This window comes from Branchiostoma belcheri, unplaced genomic scaffold (assembly GCF_001625305.1).
Source record: "Branchiostoma belcheri isolate BF01 breed outbred unplaced genomic scaffold, Haploidv18h27 scaffold39, whole genome shotgun sequence".
Classification (NCBI taxonomy): domain Eukaryota; kingdom Metazoa; phylum Chordata; class Leptocardii; order Amphioxiformes; family Branchiostomatidae; genus Branchiostoma; species Branchiostoma belcheri.
The window spans coordinates 1,785,813-1,800,385 of NW_017804009.1; the positions used below are offsets into that span (position 1 = coordinate 1,785,813).

The window sequence follows — 14,573 nt, forward strand, 5'->3', positions numbered from 1 at the left end:
TCCACCCGTAACGACAACAATGGCGACCGGCTTGGTCCTTCTCATATGCCTGCTGTCCATCGGCCATGCTTTCCCTCACATTCCAGGCACAGACGAAGATGAATGCCCCTCCCCAGCCTTCGCTTGCAAAACGACCGATGATTGCATCGGTGTGGCAGATAGGTGTGACGGTGCCGCAGACTGTCCCGACAGCTCGGATGAAGAGTGTACGGCTCCAGATTGTTTGTCGCCCGACGTTTTCGGCTGTGGAGTTGAAGGTCGCTGCCTCTCTCTCGCTGTGGTATGTGACGGTAGTAATGATTGTCCAGACGGTTCAGATGAGGAAAATTGCACCGTGTGTCCCTTGCCGAGCTACTTCAAGTGTGCGAGTGGAGAATGTATCCGTCCAGAGTGGATATGCAACAGTATTGAAAGCTGCCACGACGGTTCAGACGAACAAGACTGCGTAAACAAAGAATGTTACAATCCCGGCGATTTTAAGTGTGAGAGTGGAGAATGCATTCATCCATGGTGGCAATGCGATGACAGTGCGAATTGCCACGACCGTTCAGATGAAAAAGATTGCCTAAACAAAGAATGTTACTACCCTGACGATTTTAAGTGTGACAGTGGACAGTGCATCCGTCCATGGGGGCAATGCAACGGCATAGAAAACTGCTACGACGGTTCAGATGAAGGGGATTGTTTAAACAAGGAATGTAACAGCCCTGACGATTTTCAGTGTGAGGAGTGGAGAATGTGTCCCCTCATATTGGCAATGCAACGGTCATGAAAACTGCCACGACGGTTCAGACGAAGAAGATTGTGTAATCGAAGAATGTACCAACCCTGACGATTTCAAATGTGACAGTGGAGCATGTATACGTCCAGAGTGGCAATGCGACGGTATTGAAAACTGCCGGGACGGTTCAGACGAGGAGGATTGCTGAAACATAGAATGTTACAATCCTGAAGATTTCAAGTGTGAGAGTGGAGAATGCATTCGTCCATGGTTGGTATGCGACGGTTTTTTTGAATGTTTAGATAGTTCAGATGAGGAGGATTGCCCAAACAATGAGTGTTCCTACCCCGATGATTTCAAGTGTGAGAGTGGAGAATGTATCCGTCCGAACACGCATTGTGACAGTTATAATAACTGTAGAGACGGTTCAGATGAAGAAAACTGCCGGAGCAAAGTGTGTCCACTTTTCTCCGAGAGGTGTGAAACTTCTGGAGCATGTGTCCCACAGGAGTGGGTGTGTAACGGTTACAACAACTGTCCAGACGGTCAAGATGAGCAAAATTGCCCGAGACCTTTAGCGTGTACCGAAATGACCGGCTATGAATCATCGGGTGAGCGTCCAGATTGGCATTGCGACGGTGTCAGTGATTGTCCCGATGGTTTGGATGAGGAAAATTGCATAGTGGATGACTGTGTCTCGCCTGGGTTTTTCTGTGGACACGGTTCCTGCATCGACGGCACAAAGCGCTGCGATGGCGTCAGGGACTGTTACGACAAGTCCGATGAGATTGGCTGTGGTAAGCTCACATTTTATTTATTATAATTACCTACGCGGAAGGAAAACATATCGTTCTTGAAGAAAATCAAACCGTCCTCTAACTCGAAAAGAAATCAACTCACCAGAAATTTGAGTTGGAGAACAGTTTAATTTTGTTCACGTATTTTACCAACTCAGATAACGTTTATGCTACATATCGTTCTTCTTCTTCCGTTCCAAACAAGTAAAGTCAATGACCTAGACCAGACGTATGTCACCATGGTAACTTGTGCTGTAGCAACACCCTGTGGTGTTGTGTTATTATGCAGCAGGACAGGGTTGGAGAGCCTGCTCAACATGCATGAGTGTATTTGGCTTTGAGTAAGAATAAACAGTACAGCAGTTTGCTGGGCTAAGTGAAGGTGAACAGGGCCAGGTGAAGGTGAACATTGTGCACTTGCTTTGCAAATGCTGTACCTCTCTACTTTACGTATTGAAATTTACTTATCTTTAAAAGTTTAACGTAACTGTACAGAGTTTTTAACATGTCAACCCAGAGTCCAGACTACGAATCATTCACAGCAGGAAGGAGCCAACAAGCCTACATATATTTTATAGTCAAGCTGAATCTCTCCGTGATCTCATGCCTAAAATGAGGCACGAAATCATAGATCTCGAGTGGATGGTCCGGCTTTAGCATACTTTTGAACTTCCCAACATAGTAGAGCCACAGCATTCTTATGACATTACTTTATGTTTTTTTTTACTGCTAAGGGGGTCCACGTCCCTTTCACATTCCTAAAATTGTAATGGCTTCGATGTAGTTCTAACCTTTATTTACTGTACAGGTAGATTATCGTGATTTATAGATCACCAACTTCTCAGACTTGTTTGTACGAATTTTTTATCCATTTTGTAATTATGTATGTATTTTGTGTATTTTATTATCTTTTTAAATTTTTGAGTAGGAGGCGTCATATAAGCAACAGTGCTTCTTGTCTAATACTCGATAAATATATGTGAGTATAGTAAAATACTTTAGAACGGATATGAATTTCTTTAAGTATTTTGAAAATTTGAACATGGCTGTTATCACATCGAGAATCATTTGTGTCCATTGTGGTACGTTTTCGCATATCGAACCTGATGGCGTGAAACTATATGTTGTACAAGTGCTATCTGTGGTATTTTCATATGTAGTTCTTTGAGTGTCTCGTGACAACCACCTGGTGCACACATCATCGAATATTTCTTGTTTGTCTTGCTCGTCTGTCGGAATTCTGTGTTCCTTAAGCTTAACAGTGTGTATGAGTATGTTACCTTTATTACAGTCGCTATATATTTACATCAAAACTTTGGATCGCTTTTAAATACAGCAAAAATCTTTAGTACACTTCCCCTAATATTAATAAAGCAGGGGCAACTGAACTCTTCGATTGACAATAAAACAGCAAGAGAATGCAGCTAGTACAATTTTGATGACGTCCCCGCGCATTCTTCTGGATTAGTACCCATCTGTACGTAGTAAAACAATGTATGCACAAATCCCCAATACTACTTCATTATTTGTGCCAGTGTATGCCCGGTACACCGGGGTGCCAGCTACATTTCCATCCGTAAAGCCAACCATGGCGACCGGCTTGGTCCTTCTCATATGCCTGCTGTCCATCGGCCATGCTTTCCCTCGCATTCCAGGCACAGACGAAGATGAATGCCCCTCCCCATCCTTCGCTTGCACAACGACCGACGATTGCATCGGTGTGGAAGATAGGTGTGACGGTGCCACAGACTGTCCCGACGGCTCGGATGAAGAGTGTACGGCTCCAGATTGTTTGTCGCCCGACGTTTTCGGCTGTGGAGTTGAAGGTCGCTGCCTCTCTCTCGCTGTGGTATGTGACGGTATTAATGATTGTCCAGACGGTTCAGATGAGGAAAATTGTACCGTGTGTCCCTTGCCGAGCTACTTCAAGTGTGCGAGTGGAGAATGTATCCGTCCAGAGTGGATATGCAACAGTATTGAAAGCTGCCACGACGGTTCGGACGAACAAGACTGCGTAAACAAAGAATGTTACAATCCCGGCGATTTCAAGTGTGAGAATGGAGCATGCATTCGCCCAGAGTGGCAATGCGACGGCATTGTGAATTGCCACGACGGTTCAGACGAGGATGATTGTATAAGCATAGAATGTTACAACCCCGACGATTTCAAGTGTGACAGTGGAACATGTATCCGTCCAGAGTGGCAATGCGATGGCAGTGTGAATTGCCACGACCGTTCAGATGAAAAAGATTGCCTAAACAAAGAATGTTACTACCCTGACGATTTTAAGTGTGACAGTGGACAGTGCATCCGTCCATGGGGGCAATGCAACGGTATAGAAAACTGCTACGACGGTTCAGATGAAGGGGATTGTTTAAACAAGGAATGTAACAGCCCTGACGATTTTCAGTGTGAAACTGGAGAATGTGTCCCCTCATATTGGCAATGCAACGGTTATGAAAACTGCGACGACGGTTCAGACGAGGAAGATTGCATATACAAACAATGTAACAACTCCGACGCTTTCAAGTGTGACAGTGGAGCATGCATCCGTCCAGAGTGGCATTGCGACGGTATTGAAACTGCCGGGACGGTTCAGACGAGGAGGATTGCTTAAACATAGAATGTTACAACCCTGAAGATTTTAAGTGTGAGAGTGGAGAATGCATTCGTCCATGGTTGGTATGCAACGGTTTTGATGAATGTTTAGATAGTTCAGATGAGGAGAACACGCATTGTGACAGTCATAATAACTGTAGAGACGGTTCAGATGAAGAAAACTGCCGGAGCAAAGAGTGTCCGCTTTTCTCTGTCAGGTGTGAAATTTCTGGAGCATGTGTCCCACAGGATTGGGTGTGTGACGGTGACAACAACTGTCCAGACGGTGAAGATGAGCAAAATTGCGAGAGACCTTTAGCGTGTACCGAAATGACCGGCTATGAATCATCGGGTGACCGTCCAGATTGGCATTGCGACGGTATCAGTGATTGTCCCGATGGTTTGGATGAGGAAAATTGCATAGTGGATGACTGTGTCTCGCCTGGGTTTTTCTGCGGACACGGTTCCTGCATCGACGGCACAAAGCGCTGCGATGGCGTCAGGGACTGTTACGACAGGTCCGATGAAAGGGGCTGTTGTAAGGCTTCAATCTCACGTTACTATTTCTTATTTCTTATAGTAGTACCTACGCAAAGGGAAAACATATCTTTGTTCTTTTTTCCCTCCCAAAAATAAAGTCAATGACCTGGACCAGAGTCTGTCACCGTGGTATTTTGTGTGCGTAGCAACACCCTGTGGTGTTGTGTCACTTATGTAGCAGGACAGGGTTGAAGAGACTGCTCACCATACCATATTAATGTATCTGGCTTTGAGTTAGAAATACAGAAATTGGCTGGGCAAAACCAAGTGAAGGTGAACATTGTGTTTTTGAACTGATATAGATGTCTTTAAGTATATTGATTGTTTGAACATATCTGTTATCAAATCAAGTGTGTCCATTGTGGTACGTTTACGCACATCAAACGTGATGGCATGAAACTATAACGTATACATGTGAAAAAGTTTGGTCAGGTCGGTAGAGCATTGGATATAGAACAAAATCCCAAATTATCCACGTTTGGGATTGTATTCTCGCCGCAAAAGTGCCACCTACATCGGCTACATATAGTGGCTAAAAGCAGAACACCAGAAGCTCCGAGGAAGTTATCTGATAGACATGGAAACGTACGCAAGGTGAGACAAGTTTTGGTTGTGTAAAAAGGAAATCCCTGTATCATATCTGTTGTACAGTGTGTACCAGTTTGGATTTTCGATGTGAAGGCAGCGGCAAGTGCGTAGCTCCATCTGCAGCGTGCGACGGCGTCATCGACTGTGATGATGCAACGGACGAACTGCCGTGCCGTACGTTTTATGCAAATTATTCTATGCAAATTAATCCACACTGACTTAATTCTATGGAATTTATCTAGATTATGTCATGATTAATTAGTCAATGTTAATTGTTGATGGTTGGGCAAAAAACTGTGGGTCGTGTGGCGTATTAACGACTGAGCGTTAAGCTCAGGACCAAGAGGTCCCGAGTTGGAATCCTGCCATGCCACCGATCTTGTGCCCTTAGGAAGGCACCTTTGCGCAAATTTCCTCACTTAACTCAGGGTAAAGATTAGTTTGTCTGCGTGGGTGGCGGCATAGACATAAGTTGAAAAACATATGTTATTACAACATATGTATTGTAATAAGTGTTGTACGTTCCATTCCCTGTCTTCAGAGCCGTGTGCAGTGCGGGGACTTTGGCAGTGTGACAGCGGCGAATGCATCCACATCGCCTCGGTTTGTGACGGGGACAAGGACTGCTCTACTGGGGAAGACGAGGAGAACTGCCACAGTAGGTTTAGACTTACACAGAATAGAGAGATACAAAAGGGAGAGGAGAGAGGGAAGAAAGAGAGATAGAAAAGTGAGAGAGTGAAAGAGAAAATAGAGAGACAGAGACAGCAAGAGAGGTCTATCAATTTGACATGTCTCTAAAACGTGTTAAAGTTTAAATTATTGATTCAACACAAAGAAGTTCCTTCACATAGAGCTTCCAACCAGTCGCTCGCTATGTCTTCTCAGCCTACTGAGGAAAACCAGAGAGACTGGTCTAAATTGTTAAGCTCTAGATGAGAGAACTTCTTTGGGTTGGATCAAATGTTTTAAGTTTAAACATGTAACTACCACAGATGATAACGTCTCTAGAACATCAGTGTGTCCGTGATGATGTTGCTGTCGTTACTGACAATTCACTGAATGTTCCCACGTCCTTACAGCTCCGTGCCACGGTCTCCAGTTGGAGTGTGACAAGGGATGTCTGCCGACATACCGCGTCTGTGACGGGTTGGAGGACTGTTCCAACGGAGAGGACGAGATGAACTGTACAGACGGAGGTGGCAGTCAGTTAACATACAGTCTAATACGTAAATGTTGTAATCAAAAGGTTTTTTTTATGAAGGATCAAGACGATATGCATGTAAGATGAGATGAGATGAATTTATTGAAATACATTACATTTTACACTTTAAGTACAACATCATAGCCCTGGGGCTAAATTGCAGCGTACATGCTAAAAAAATTTATATAATAGACTTGATATTTACATTTTGAGGTCACAAAGTGTGACACAATATGGCAAGGTCGCATTCATGAATCGAGATGTCAGATATCTGAACTGGCAAAAGGTTCGAGTTTCTATGCTCACGGCCATGTGACTTCCTCCTGTGTGGGGAAAGCCAATTTAAGACAAAGGTGGACAAACCTACCGTTTTGTTTAAGCTTCCTCCCACCCAGGTTGCGGTGCTGGACAGTTCTCCTGTACAGACGGGACGTGCCTGTTGGAGTCTCAGCTGTGTGACAACCTGACGGACTGCAGTGGAGGGGAGGACGAGGAAGACTGCGGAGGTACGTACGTTGGTCAGCTCTAACCATGCACGATAACCATCGTGGGGCCGTTGGGCGTACGTAATGGTAGCGTGTTCGACTCGGAACCAACAGGCCCCGGGTTCGAATCCTGCCATGCCGCCAATCTTGTGCCCTTGGATGCCCTTGGGAAAGGCACTTTACACGAGTTTCTTCGCTTTGCTCAGTTGAAAATGAGTACTGTAATGTGCTTGGTGGAAGCATAAAAATAAGCTGAAAAACCTTGAGTGAGCCGTCACTAGGCGCACTATCAACTGTTCTTTAGTAAAATGTTAAAGAATTATTCCCGAAGTTTACTTATCGATACTACCAGGTAAGCTTCCTAGTAATCTTATGCATGCTAAGTCTGACTGATGACATTTTCCTGATAGATGTCAAACCTCCTGGATTCCCACTTGGTTTGGCCAGCCGGTACATTCCCGATGTCTTCGTCACCGCCAGCTCCGAGTACAAGTCAGTGTTCGCGCCATCCCAGGCTCGGCACACGCCGACAACAATGCCAGGATACTGCTGGGTACCGAGTTCTGTGTTGGACCAATGGTTTCAGGTACCTGATGTTAATTAGGTTTACCTTCGCAGAAGGAAACGTATTGTTTTTGCTGTTTCTTCTTCGTCTTTTCTGGTTCTGTTCCAAACAAATCCAAAGTCAATGTCGTGTAACAGACGTCCGCCACCATGGTAATTGGTCCTGTAACAGAATTATATTATGTAGCAGGACTGGAATGGCTGGTCACTATATATGAATGCATTCGAGTAACAATAAACAGAGCAGTACGATGTAGTTTGTTAAGCTATTACCATGTGAAGGTAAATATTTGAATCTAGAGCGTATATAGGAGGAACATCCTCTACTATGTTGCAGTAGATGATCTGAACGACACGACTATGGAGCATCTGTATGAATGAATGAATAAATGAATGAATGAATGAATAAATAAATGAATGAATGAAAATGAATGAATGAATGAATACATGAATACATGAATGAATGAATACATGAATGAATAGATGAATGAATGAATACATGAATGAATACATGAATGAATGAATGAATACATGAATGAATGAATGAATACATGAATGAATGCATGAATGAATGAATGAGGCTCTATGTTTCACTGCAGGTTTACCTGGGCAAGACGACTGACGTCACAGGGGTGGTGATCAGTGGAGGTGGCGCAAACTGGGACCTGGGCAGCTGGGTGACGTCATTCACTCTGGCCTTCAGCATTGACGGCGCCTCCTGGGCACCTTACGTAGGCAGCAACGACAGCGTTCAGGTACGAAAAATCTGTCTTCACCGAAACGGTTTCTGGAAAAATTCTACATGCAAGAGCTATTCAATGAAGGTAGCATAACCCACTTTTCGTCATCTTATTATGTTTACCGAAGGAAAACATTTATTTTTGCTCAGTTTCTTCCTCTTCTTCTTCTCCAAACACTAACCTCTGACGTGGCCAATGACCTGATTTGTTGACATCTGTCACCATGGTAACTGGTGCTGGGTTACATAATGTTGCAATCTTATAGTACGAGGGATTTAGACTCCTGTCTGACCATATGTATGAATGTATTTGAGTAAGAATTAACAGAGCAGACCATATGGGAAGGTAAACATTATGTATTTGCTTTGCAAATGTTACCTCTCTAGTGTAATGTTTATGCTAGTGTAGGTTTTGTTATGTGTTATACCGTAATTTATACGTTTTATACAGTGCAATGTGTAATTTCTATGACTCCAAGAAAACTATAGTATACATTGTACTCCCTAATGGGGATCTGTTAAATAAACAAGGGAACAAATCTTTGGGCGCACTTGCACATTTTTTTATTATTTATCATTATATTATCTGTGTCATATGTCCATTTTCATTCAGAACATAAATACATGTAAGAGTCGTAAGGGAAAAATGTTTCTTTTGTCACAAGGTTTTCGAGGGAAACCGAGACCGGTACAACAAAGTGAGTCGTCTTCTCCCCGCTCCTGTGACGTCACGCTACATCCGCCTGTACCCGACAGGCTATGCGGGCTGGGTTGCCATGGTGATAGAGGTGTACGTCACAAATGGTTAGTCTTCTGCAGTGTCAAAAGAAGCTTCTAGGGGGCTACAAACATAAATACAGCGACCATGCATTTCATTCCTTTTATATGATGAATCAAAAGCACTGAATCGAAACCATTTGTAAATGCATAATGATTGAAAACTTTTATTTTTCAGTGACAAATGTATGTTGTAATAGATGGCAGCAAACTTAGCACCATATATGTATCATTTCTTGTTTAACAAGGTTCATGATGTCAAAATTTGAAAATGTAGGACGTCACCCAAACGTGCTTGCACAGCAGTACTGTGGCTTGATGGCAGTCCGCCATTTGCCTGTATCCTGTGGGTTGACATTAATATGTAGGTTCAGATGGTGGATGTCCTCCCTTACATTGTCAATTCATGTCTTCTTTGGTCAACCATAAGGTTCTGGGTCTTCCATATCCAGTGTGAGGATCTTACTAGGCCATTTTTCACTGTCCATTTTTTTTCGAGGTGGCCATACTAACTTAGTCGATTAGCTCTTATTATATCTCAAACGTTATTGACCCCAAGCCTAGTTCTTAGCTGTTCAGTTGACTTCAGTGATTACTCTCCCTTTTTTTCCTTTTCTCCAGACGAAAACACGTGGCTGAAGCAGGACCAGTACGTCCCATTGGGAGTTGGACTTGATCCCGACGATCCTGCTGCGGTTCCGAAGGTTCCCGACCTCGACATGAGCGCGTCATCGCGAGGGGACGACTTCTACCCGTGGCAGGCCCGTCTGAACAGCGGGGAGGGGCAGCAGCAGGGGGCGTGCTGGTCTCCGGCTCTGCACACCGACACAGACCAGTGGCTGCAGGTACCTGGTGCCTGGTCACCAGAACTAGTCTTTCTTCTTCATTATTCCTCTATGAGGTGCTGTACAAAGATCACGGATTTTAAATGTCTCGTTTTAAAGCTAATACCGATGATTTTATTGCAGTGGATTTTATATTATTTGTGAATATTTTCGCAACTTTTTTTCAATCTGATACATCTGATGAGATGATGTACATATGTAACAATGGGCACAATTCAGCCTACATGCAAGTAGTGCTGCAAAGTCGATTGACCAATAATCCATTTGATTGATTGATTGATTGATTGATTGAGGTGCAGCTAGTGAGGCTTTGTCTCCAGTACAGTCTGTCATTCATTGCGGACAGAAGTTCCCATCATTGCAGACCAGTTTCAGACTCAATGAGTTTCTTAAGAGTTGTGACTGTGACCAATCCTCGTTGTTGCATCCGGAGTCCAAAGTAGGAGTCATCTATCTAGATTTCAAAACGTTTCATTTTTAGGCCGAGGCGAGGAAACAATGTTGTAATTGACGTTTTCGAGCTCCATGATCTGACTCCTGAGTGATGAAACCTTGTACAACCGGTTTTCCGACATGACATTGAAAATATGTGTCCTAATGCAAATTTCACTTTTTCAATTAAACTGTATTGTTTAACAAAGTTAAAGAGCAAGGGGCCCATTGGTGTAAGTTTTATCACTAGAGATCGCTAAAGTCGTCAAAAAGAAGAAAAGATAATCCTACCTACTGACCCTAATTTTTTCAGGACTGAAATAGGAAACACAACATTTTTCCTAGTCATAAGGTTAATGGAGTAAGATCCAGAATAGACCGCTGGTAAACTGATACTTTACAGATAGAAAATTGTAAGACTGAGAGCTCAGTCCCGGTAGAAATTTGCCTACCGCCGGCCATAGTTTCCTGCTTACTTTGCATTCTCATTGAACTTGGAATTTAAGAAGACTATTTTTGTAACTTTTTGTGTCATCAAAGTGATACTCAACTCAATAACTATACAACAAAGAGATTACAGATCTTTATACTATTATAGTCTGATACAATCCATGTTCCCCTACTTCATTGCTGTACAGACAAATTAAGATTTTTAATGAAAGTAGACAAACCTTCGATTATGAAATATATCTGTTCTTATCGTTTTACCACTACTAAGAAACGCGAAGAAGCCTAATTTACTTAGTTGTAGTTACTTGACAATGCATATATGTAATGTAAACTTATCTGTTTTCTATTCCTTGTTGTGACCTTTACTTAACCCAGTGGGTATGTGTATACCATAAAAGTCTTTAGTCATTCAATAAAAACAATTTATACATTTCATCAATTGAGTGGAAAAAACTAAAGTGATGTTTCTGTTTCCCACTGCAGATTAAGCATGACAGAGTGTACGAAGTTGCCGGTGTCATCACCCAGGGAGCTTACAACCTGGACTACTGGGTGACGTCATACAAGCTGGCGTTCTCTGTTAACGGACAGTGGGCAACATACCTCAACAGGGAGGGTAACGAAATGGTCAGTTCAACTATGCATACGCCTAACAGCGCTCAGTCCTTTTTTCCCAAGCTTTCAAGCATACTTGGACACATTATTAATTTAAACACATACTTTCTGACTATGCTAAATAACTTTTAGTTCTTCGCGGCAGTTTGGTTTGTTCGAATGACATTGAATTATGTTAGCCGCGCAAAACGCTTCTAGTTGTATGTGTCCTGCTATGCTTTAGTTCTCTGCTGGGATGGGAGGTTTGACTCGTGCTATTCAAATGTCTTGTAAACGCCTTTTTTCCATTGTAAAAGTGGTTGCGAGAATAAAGGTTGTACCTAACTTGAGTTAGAAGTCACTTTAATTTGTATTTATGACTGTTCTTCTGAACAAAAAAAGCATTGCCCATTAGCAAGAGTGACGTCTTATCAAGGCAGTTTACAGTATTACGGCGCGCAGGTGTGGAACATTCTCACTAAAAAAAAGGGAACACTGACTTAGGACATTCAAACACCGTTTAACACATGTGTAATTCGTTACCCAATATTATTAAATTCACTTTTCTGTATGGTGTTATTAGGTGTTATTGACACTAGTACACTTTTTAAATGTTTAACCAGGACTGCCTAAAAACAGGTCAAGTTTCGACCTGAGTGTATCTTACTGGAAAAATAAATGAATAAAGTGAAAGTGAAGTAACTTTAAAATAGAGAAAATAGAGAGGAGGAGGTGACGTTTAACAGTCCAATATATGCTGATGTTTCAGGCTCGCTGTTTTTAGATTTTTCAAAGTTTTCATAAAATGAATTCTTGAATGAATGAATATTCATTTTTTTCGTGTTGGAATTACTCGCAGCCATTTGAATTGTGGACTTCATTACAAAACGAGACTAGTGCAAAAATATGACTTTGGTGACTCTAACGTACAATGGTACCATTTACATTCATAGAATTCTAATGGTTCAGTCGTTTCATAAATATTTAAACATTTCATAGCAGCTGTATTATTTATGTTACGTTTTCACAACAATTGTAAGGGCATCCTCATTATGAGGTGCGCAGTACAACGTTTCATTTGTTTTAGTTAGTGTAAATTTCACTCTATTCTTCTTGGCGTCCGTAGTGAATCACCAGATAGTAGTGTTTTGATCATCACACACCGGCATGTCCCTTCTCTTTCAAAAGGTGTGGTGGGTCCTTGGGGTGTGGCTCTTCCCAAAAACGAGCCTCCATTTAATAACGTCCTATACGAGGGATATATTATATTATATATTATTACGCCCCTATTTATAACCGAAGCAAGGTATAAGCAAGGTACTCATTTCCACCTGAATGAAGTGAGCTGAGGAAAGTGCATTTCCCGATGACACGATGGCCATGGAGGGCATGGCAGGGTTCGAACTCGGGACTTCTTGGTTCCAAGCCGAATGCTCTGTCGTTACGCCGCACGACCGTACCCATTTGTTTCACTTGTTTCAGGTGTTCCAAGGGAACAGCGACAGCCATCGCTACGCTCGGAACCTGTTGGACAACCCGACGTTTGCACTCTACACTCGCTTCTATCCACTCAACTTCCACAATACGATTGCACTGAGGGTCGAGATTCTCGTCATAGATGGTAAGACTGGTGCATTTCATTAATGTGTGTTTGTGCTTTAGCATTCTAGTGTTTATTTTATGAAATTTGTTCATGTAATCTTGTAACTGCCATATATTATATGTTAGTGTATGTTAATTATTTTAACGAGTTATATAATGTAATCCGTACAACAAGACGCAATTTAGTCAATGGCTACAAAGTTTTTGTTTTGTTTTTATAAATGAACCACTCGATTGAATTGAATTGATTGATTGATAGTGTGTTAACATATACAGATTTTTATTAAAACATTAAAAACATACAAAATGGCGTTGAGCTCAAGTTCCATGGAACTTATATTAACGGTGCCATCTACACAAAATGATTAAACAGAGATATACTGATTACATGGACAAGTATAATATATAAAATATACGAAATAGAATTAAGCTAATTGGGGTTTAGTAAATGAAATTACACGAGCGCAAGTCCCAACTCCTTTATCCCAATTATCATATAGTGATGTGCATGTTTGGGTGAGAGCTAGAAAAGGTGATTTCACCTGTTCGTTCACCCCGTCAACGTGTGTTTTAGAATTGTAATAAACAAATATTCCTCTCCAGGCTCGGGATGTCCGCCGCCCAGCGTCTTCTGTAACGGGACATGTCGGCCCAGAGAAAGTTTCTGTCGGGCTTTTGACGGATGTGTGCCCTGGGCCTACAACTATGGAGACAAGTAAATGCAATCACTTAACAACTTTCCTTACATGCATAAATTGCGCATCAGATAATAGCTGTTAAGGACGTTTTGGACGATTTTGTGGTGTGGCATTATGTAAGTGAGTTATCGTTACTTAGGAAAGTATTAAGCAAGCTAATAAAAAGTTAATGTACGTTAAAGCTTACGTTCTAACTGCTAACAGGTAATACAGAATAAAATAGTCCAAAAACATCTTAATAAAACGACTTTTTCCAAAATCACTTCTTGTACTATAGTAAAAGTTCATTTGTGTTTGTTTATTTGTATGTTTGAAGTTTTGATCCAACACAACACAAAGTTCTCTCACCTAGAGCTTTCTACCAGTCCATCTGGTCTTCTGCAGTAGACTGACCTAGTAGTGACGTCACACTTAAAAGAAGTCACGTGGTCTGTTATGGCTTATTGTGACAAGCCACACTGGGTCAGTCTACTGAGGAAGACCAGAGTGACTGGTAGAAAGCTCTAGGTGAGAGAACTTCTTTGTGCTGGATCAAAAGTTTAAATTTTAAACACACATTGTGTTGCAGACCTGTGTGCGAAGACGTGCTACAGAAAGAGTGCGGGCTAGCGGCCGTGGAGTTACAGCATCTCGGGTGTTGGGGTTCGTCCGGTCACCTTCTATCACTATGTTAAAGAGGCATTATGTATCGTTTTTGCACCAAAAGCTGAAATACTTCACTTGATTGTGTTCTATGTTGATTCTGTACGTAGTGATAAGCTGGTGTGGTGTGAGGATTGTGTGGATGGTGGCATACAGAAATGTTGTAATGAATATATACAATTGTGCGTTAGACTAACGTATTGAACAGAAGATGGCATTAAAATCTGTTAATAAGAAAGTTCGTCTAACTGTATACATTATAGCAGAGGCCACTGTGTGTGTGTGTGGATGGAGTGG

The 14,573-nt window shown here is 42.1% G+C and overlaps 1 pseudogene; it reads left to right on the top strand.

Moving 5' to 3' along the window:
* The first annotated feature begins 1,310 nt into the window (after positions 1-1,310).
* Positions 1,311-14,573, top strand: part of LOC109476712 — a 19,477-nt pseudogene continuing 6,214 nt past the window's right edge.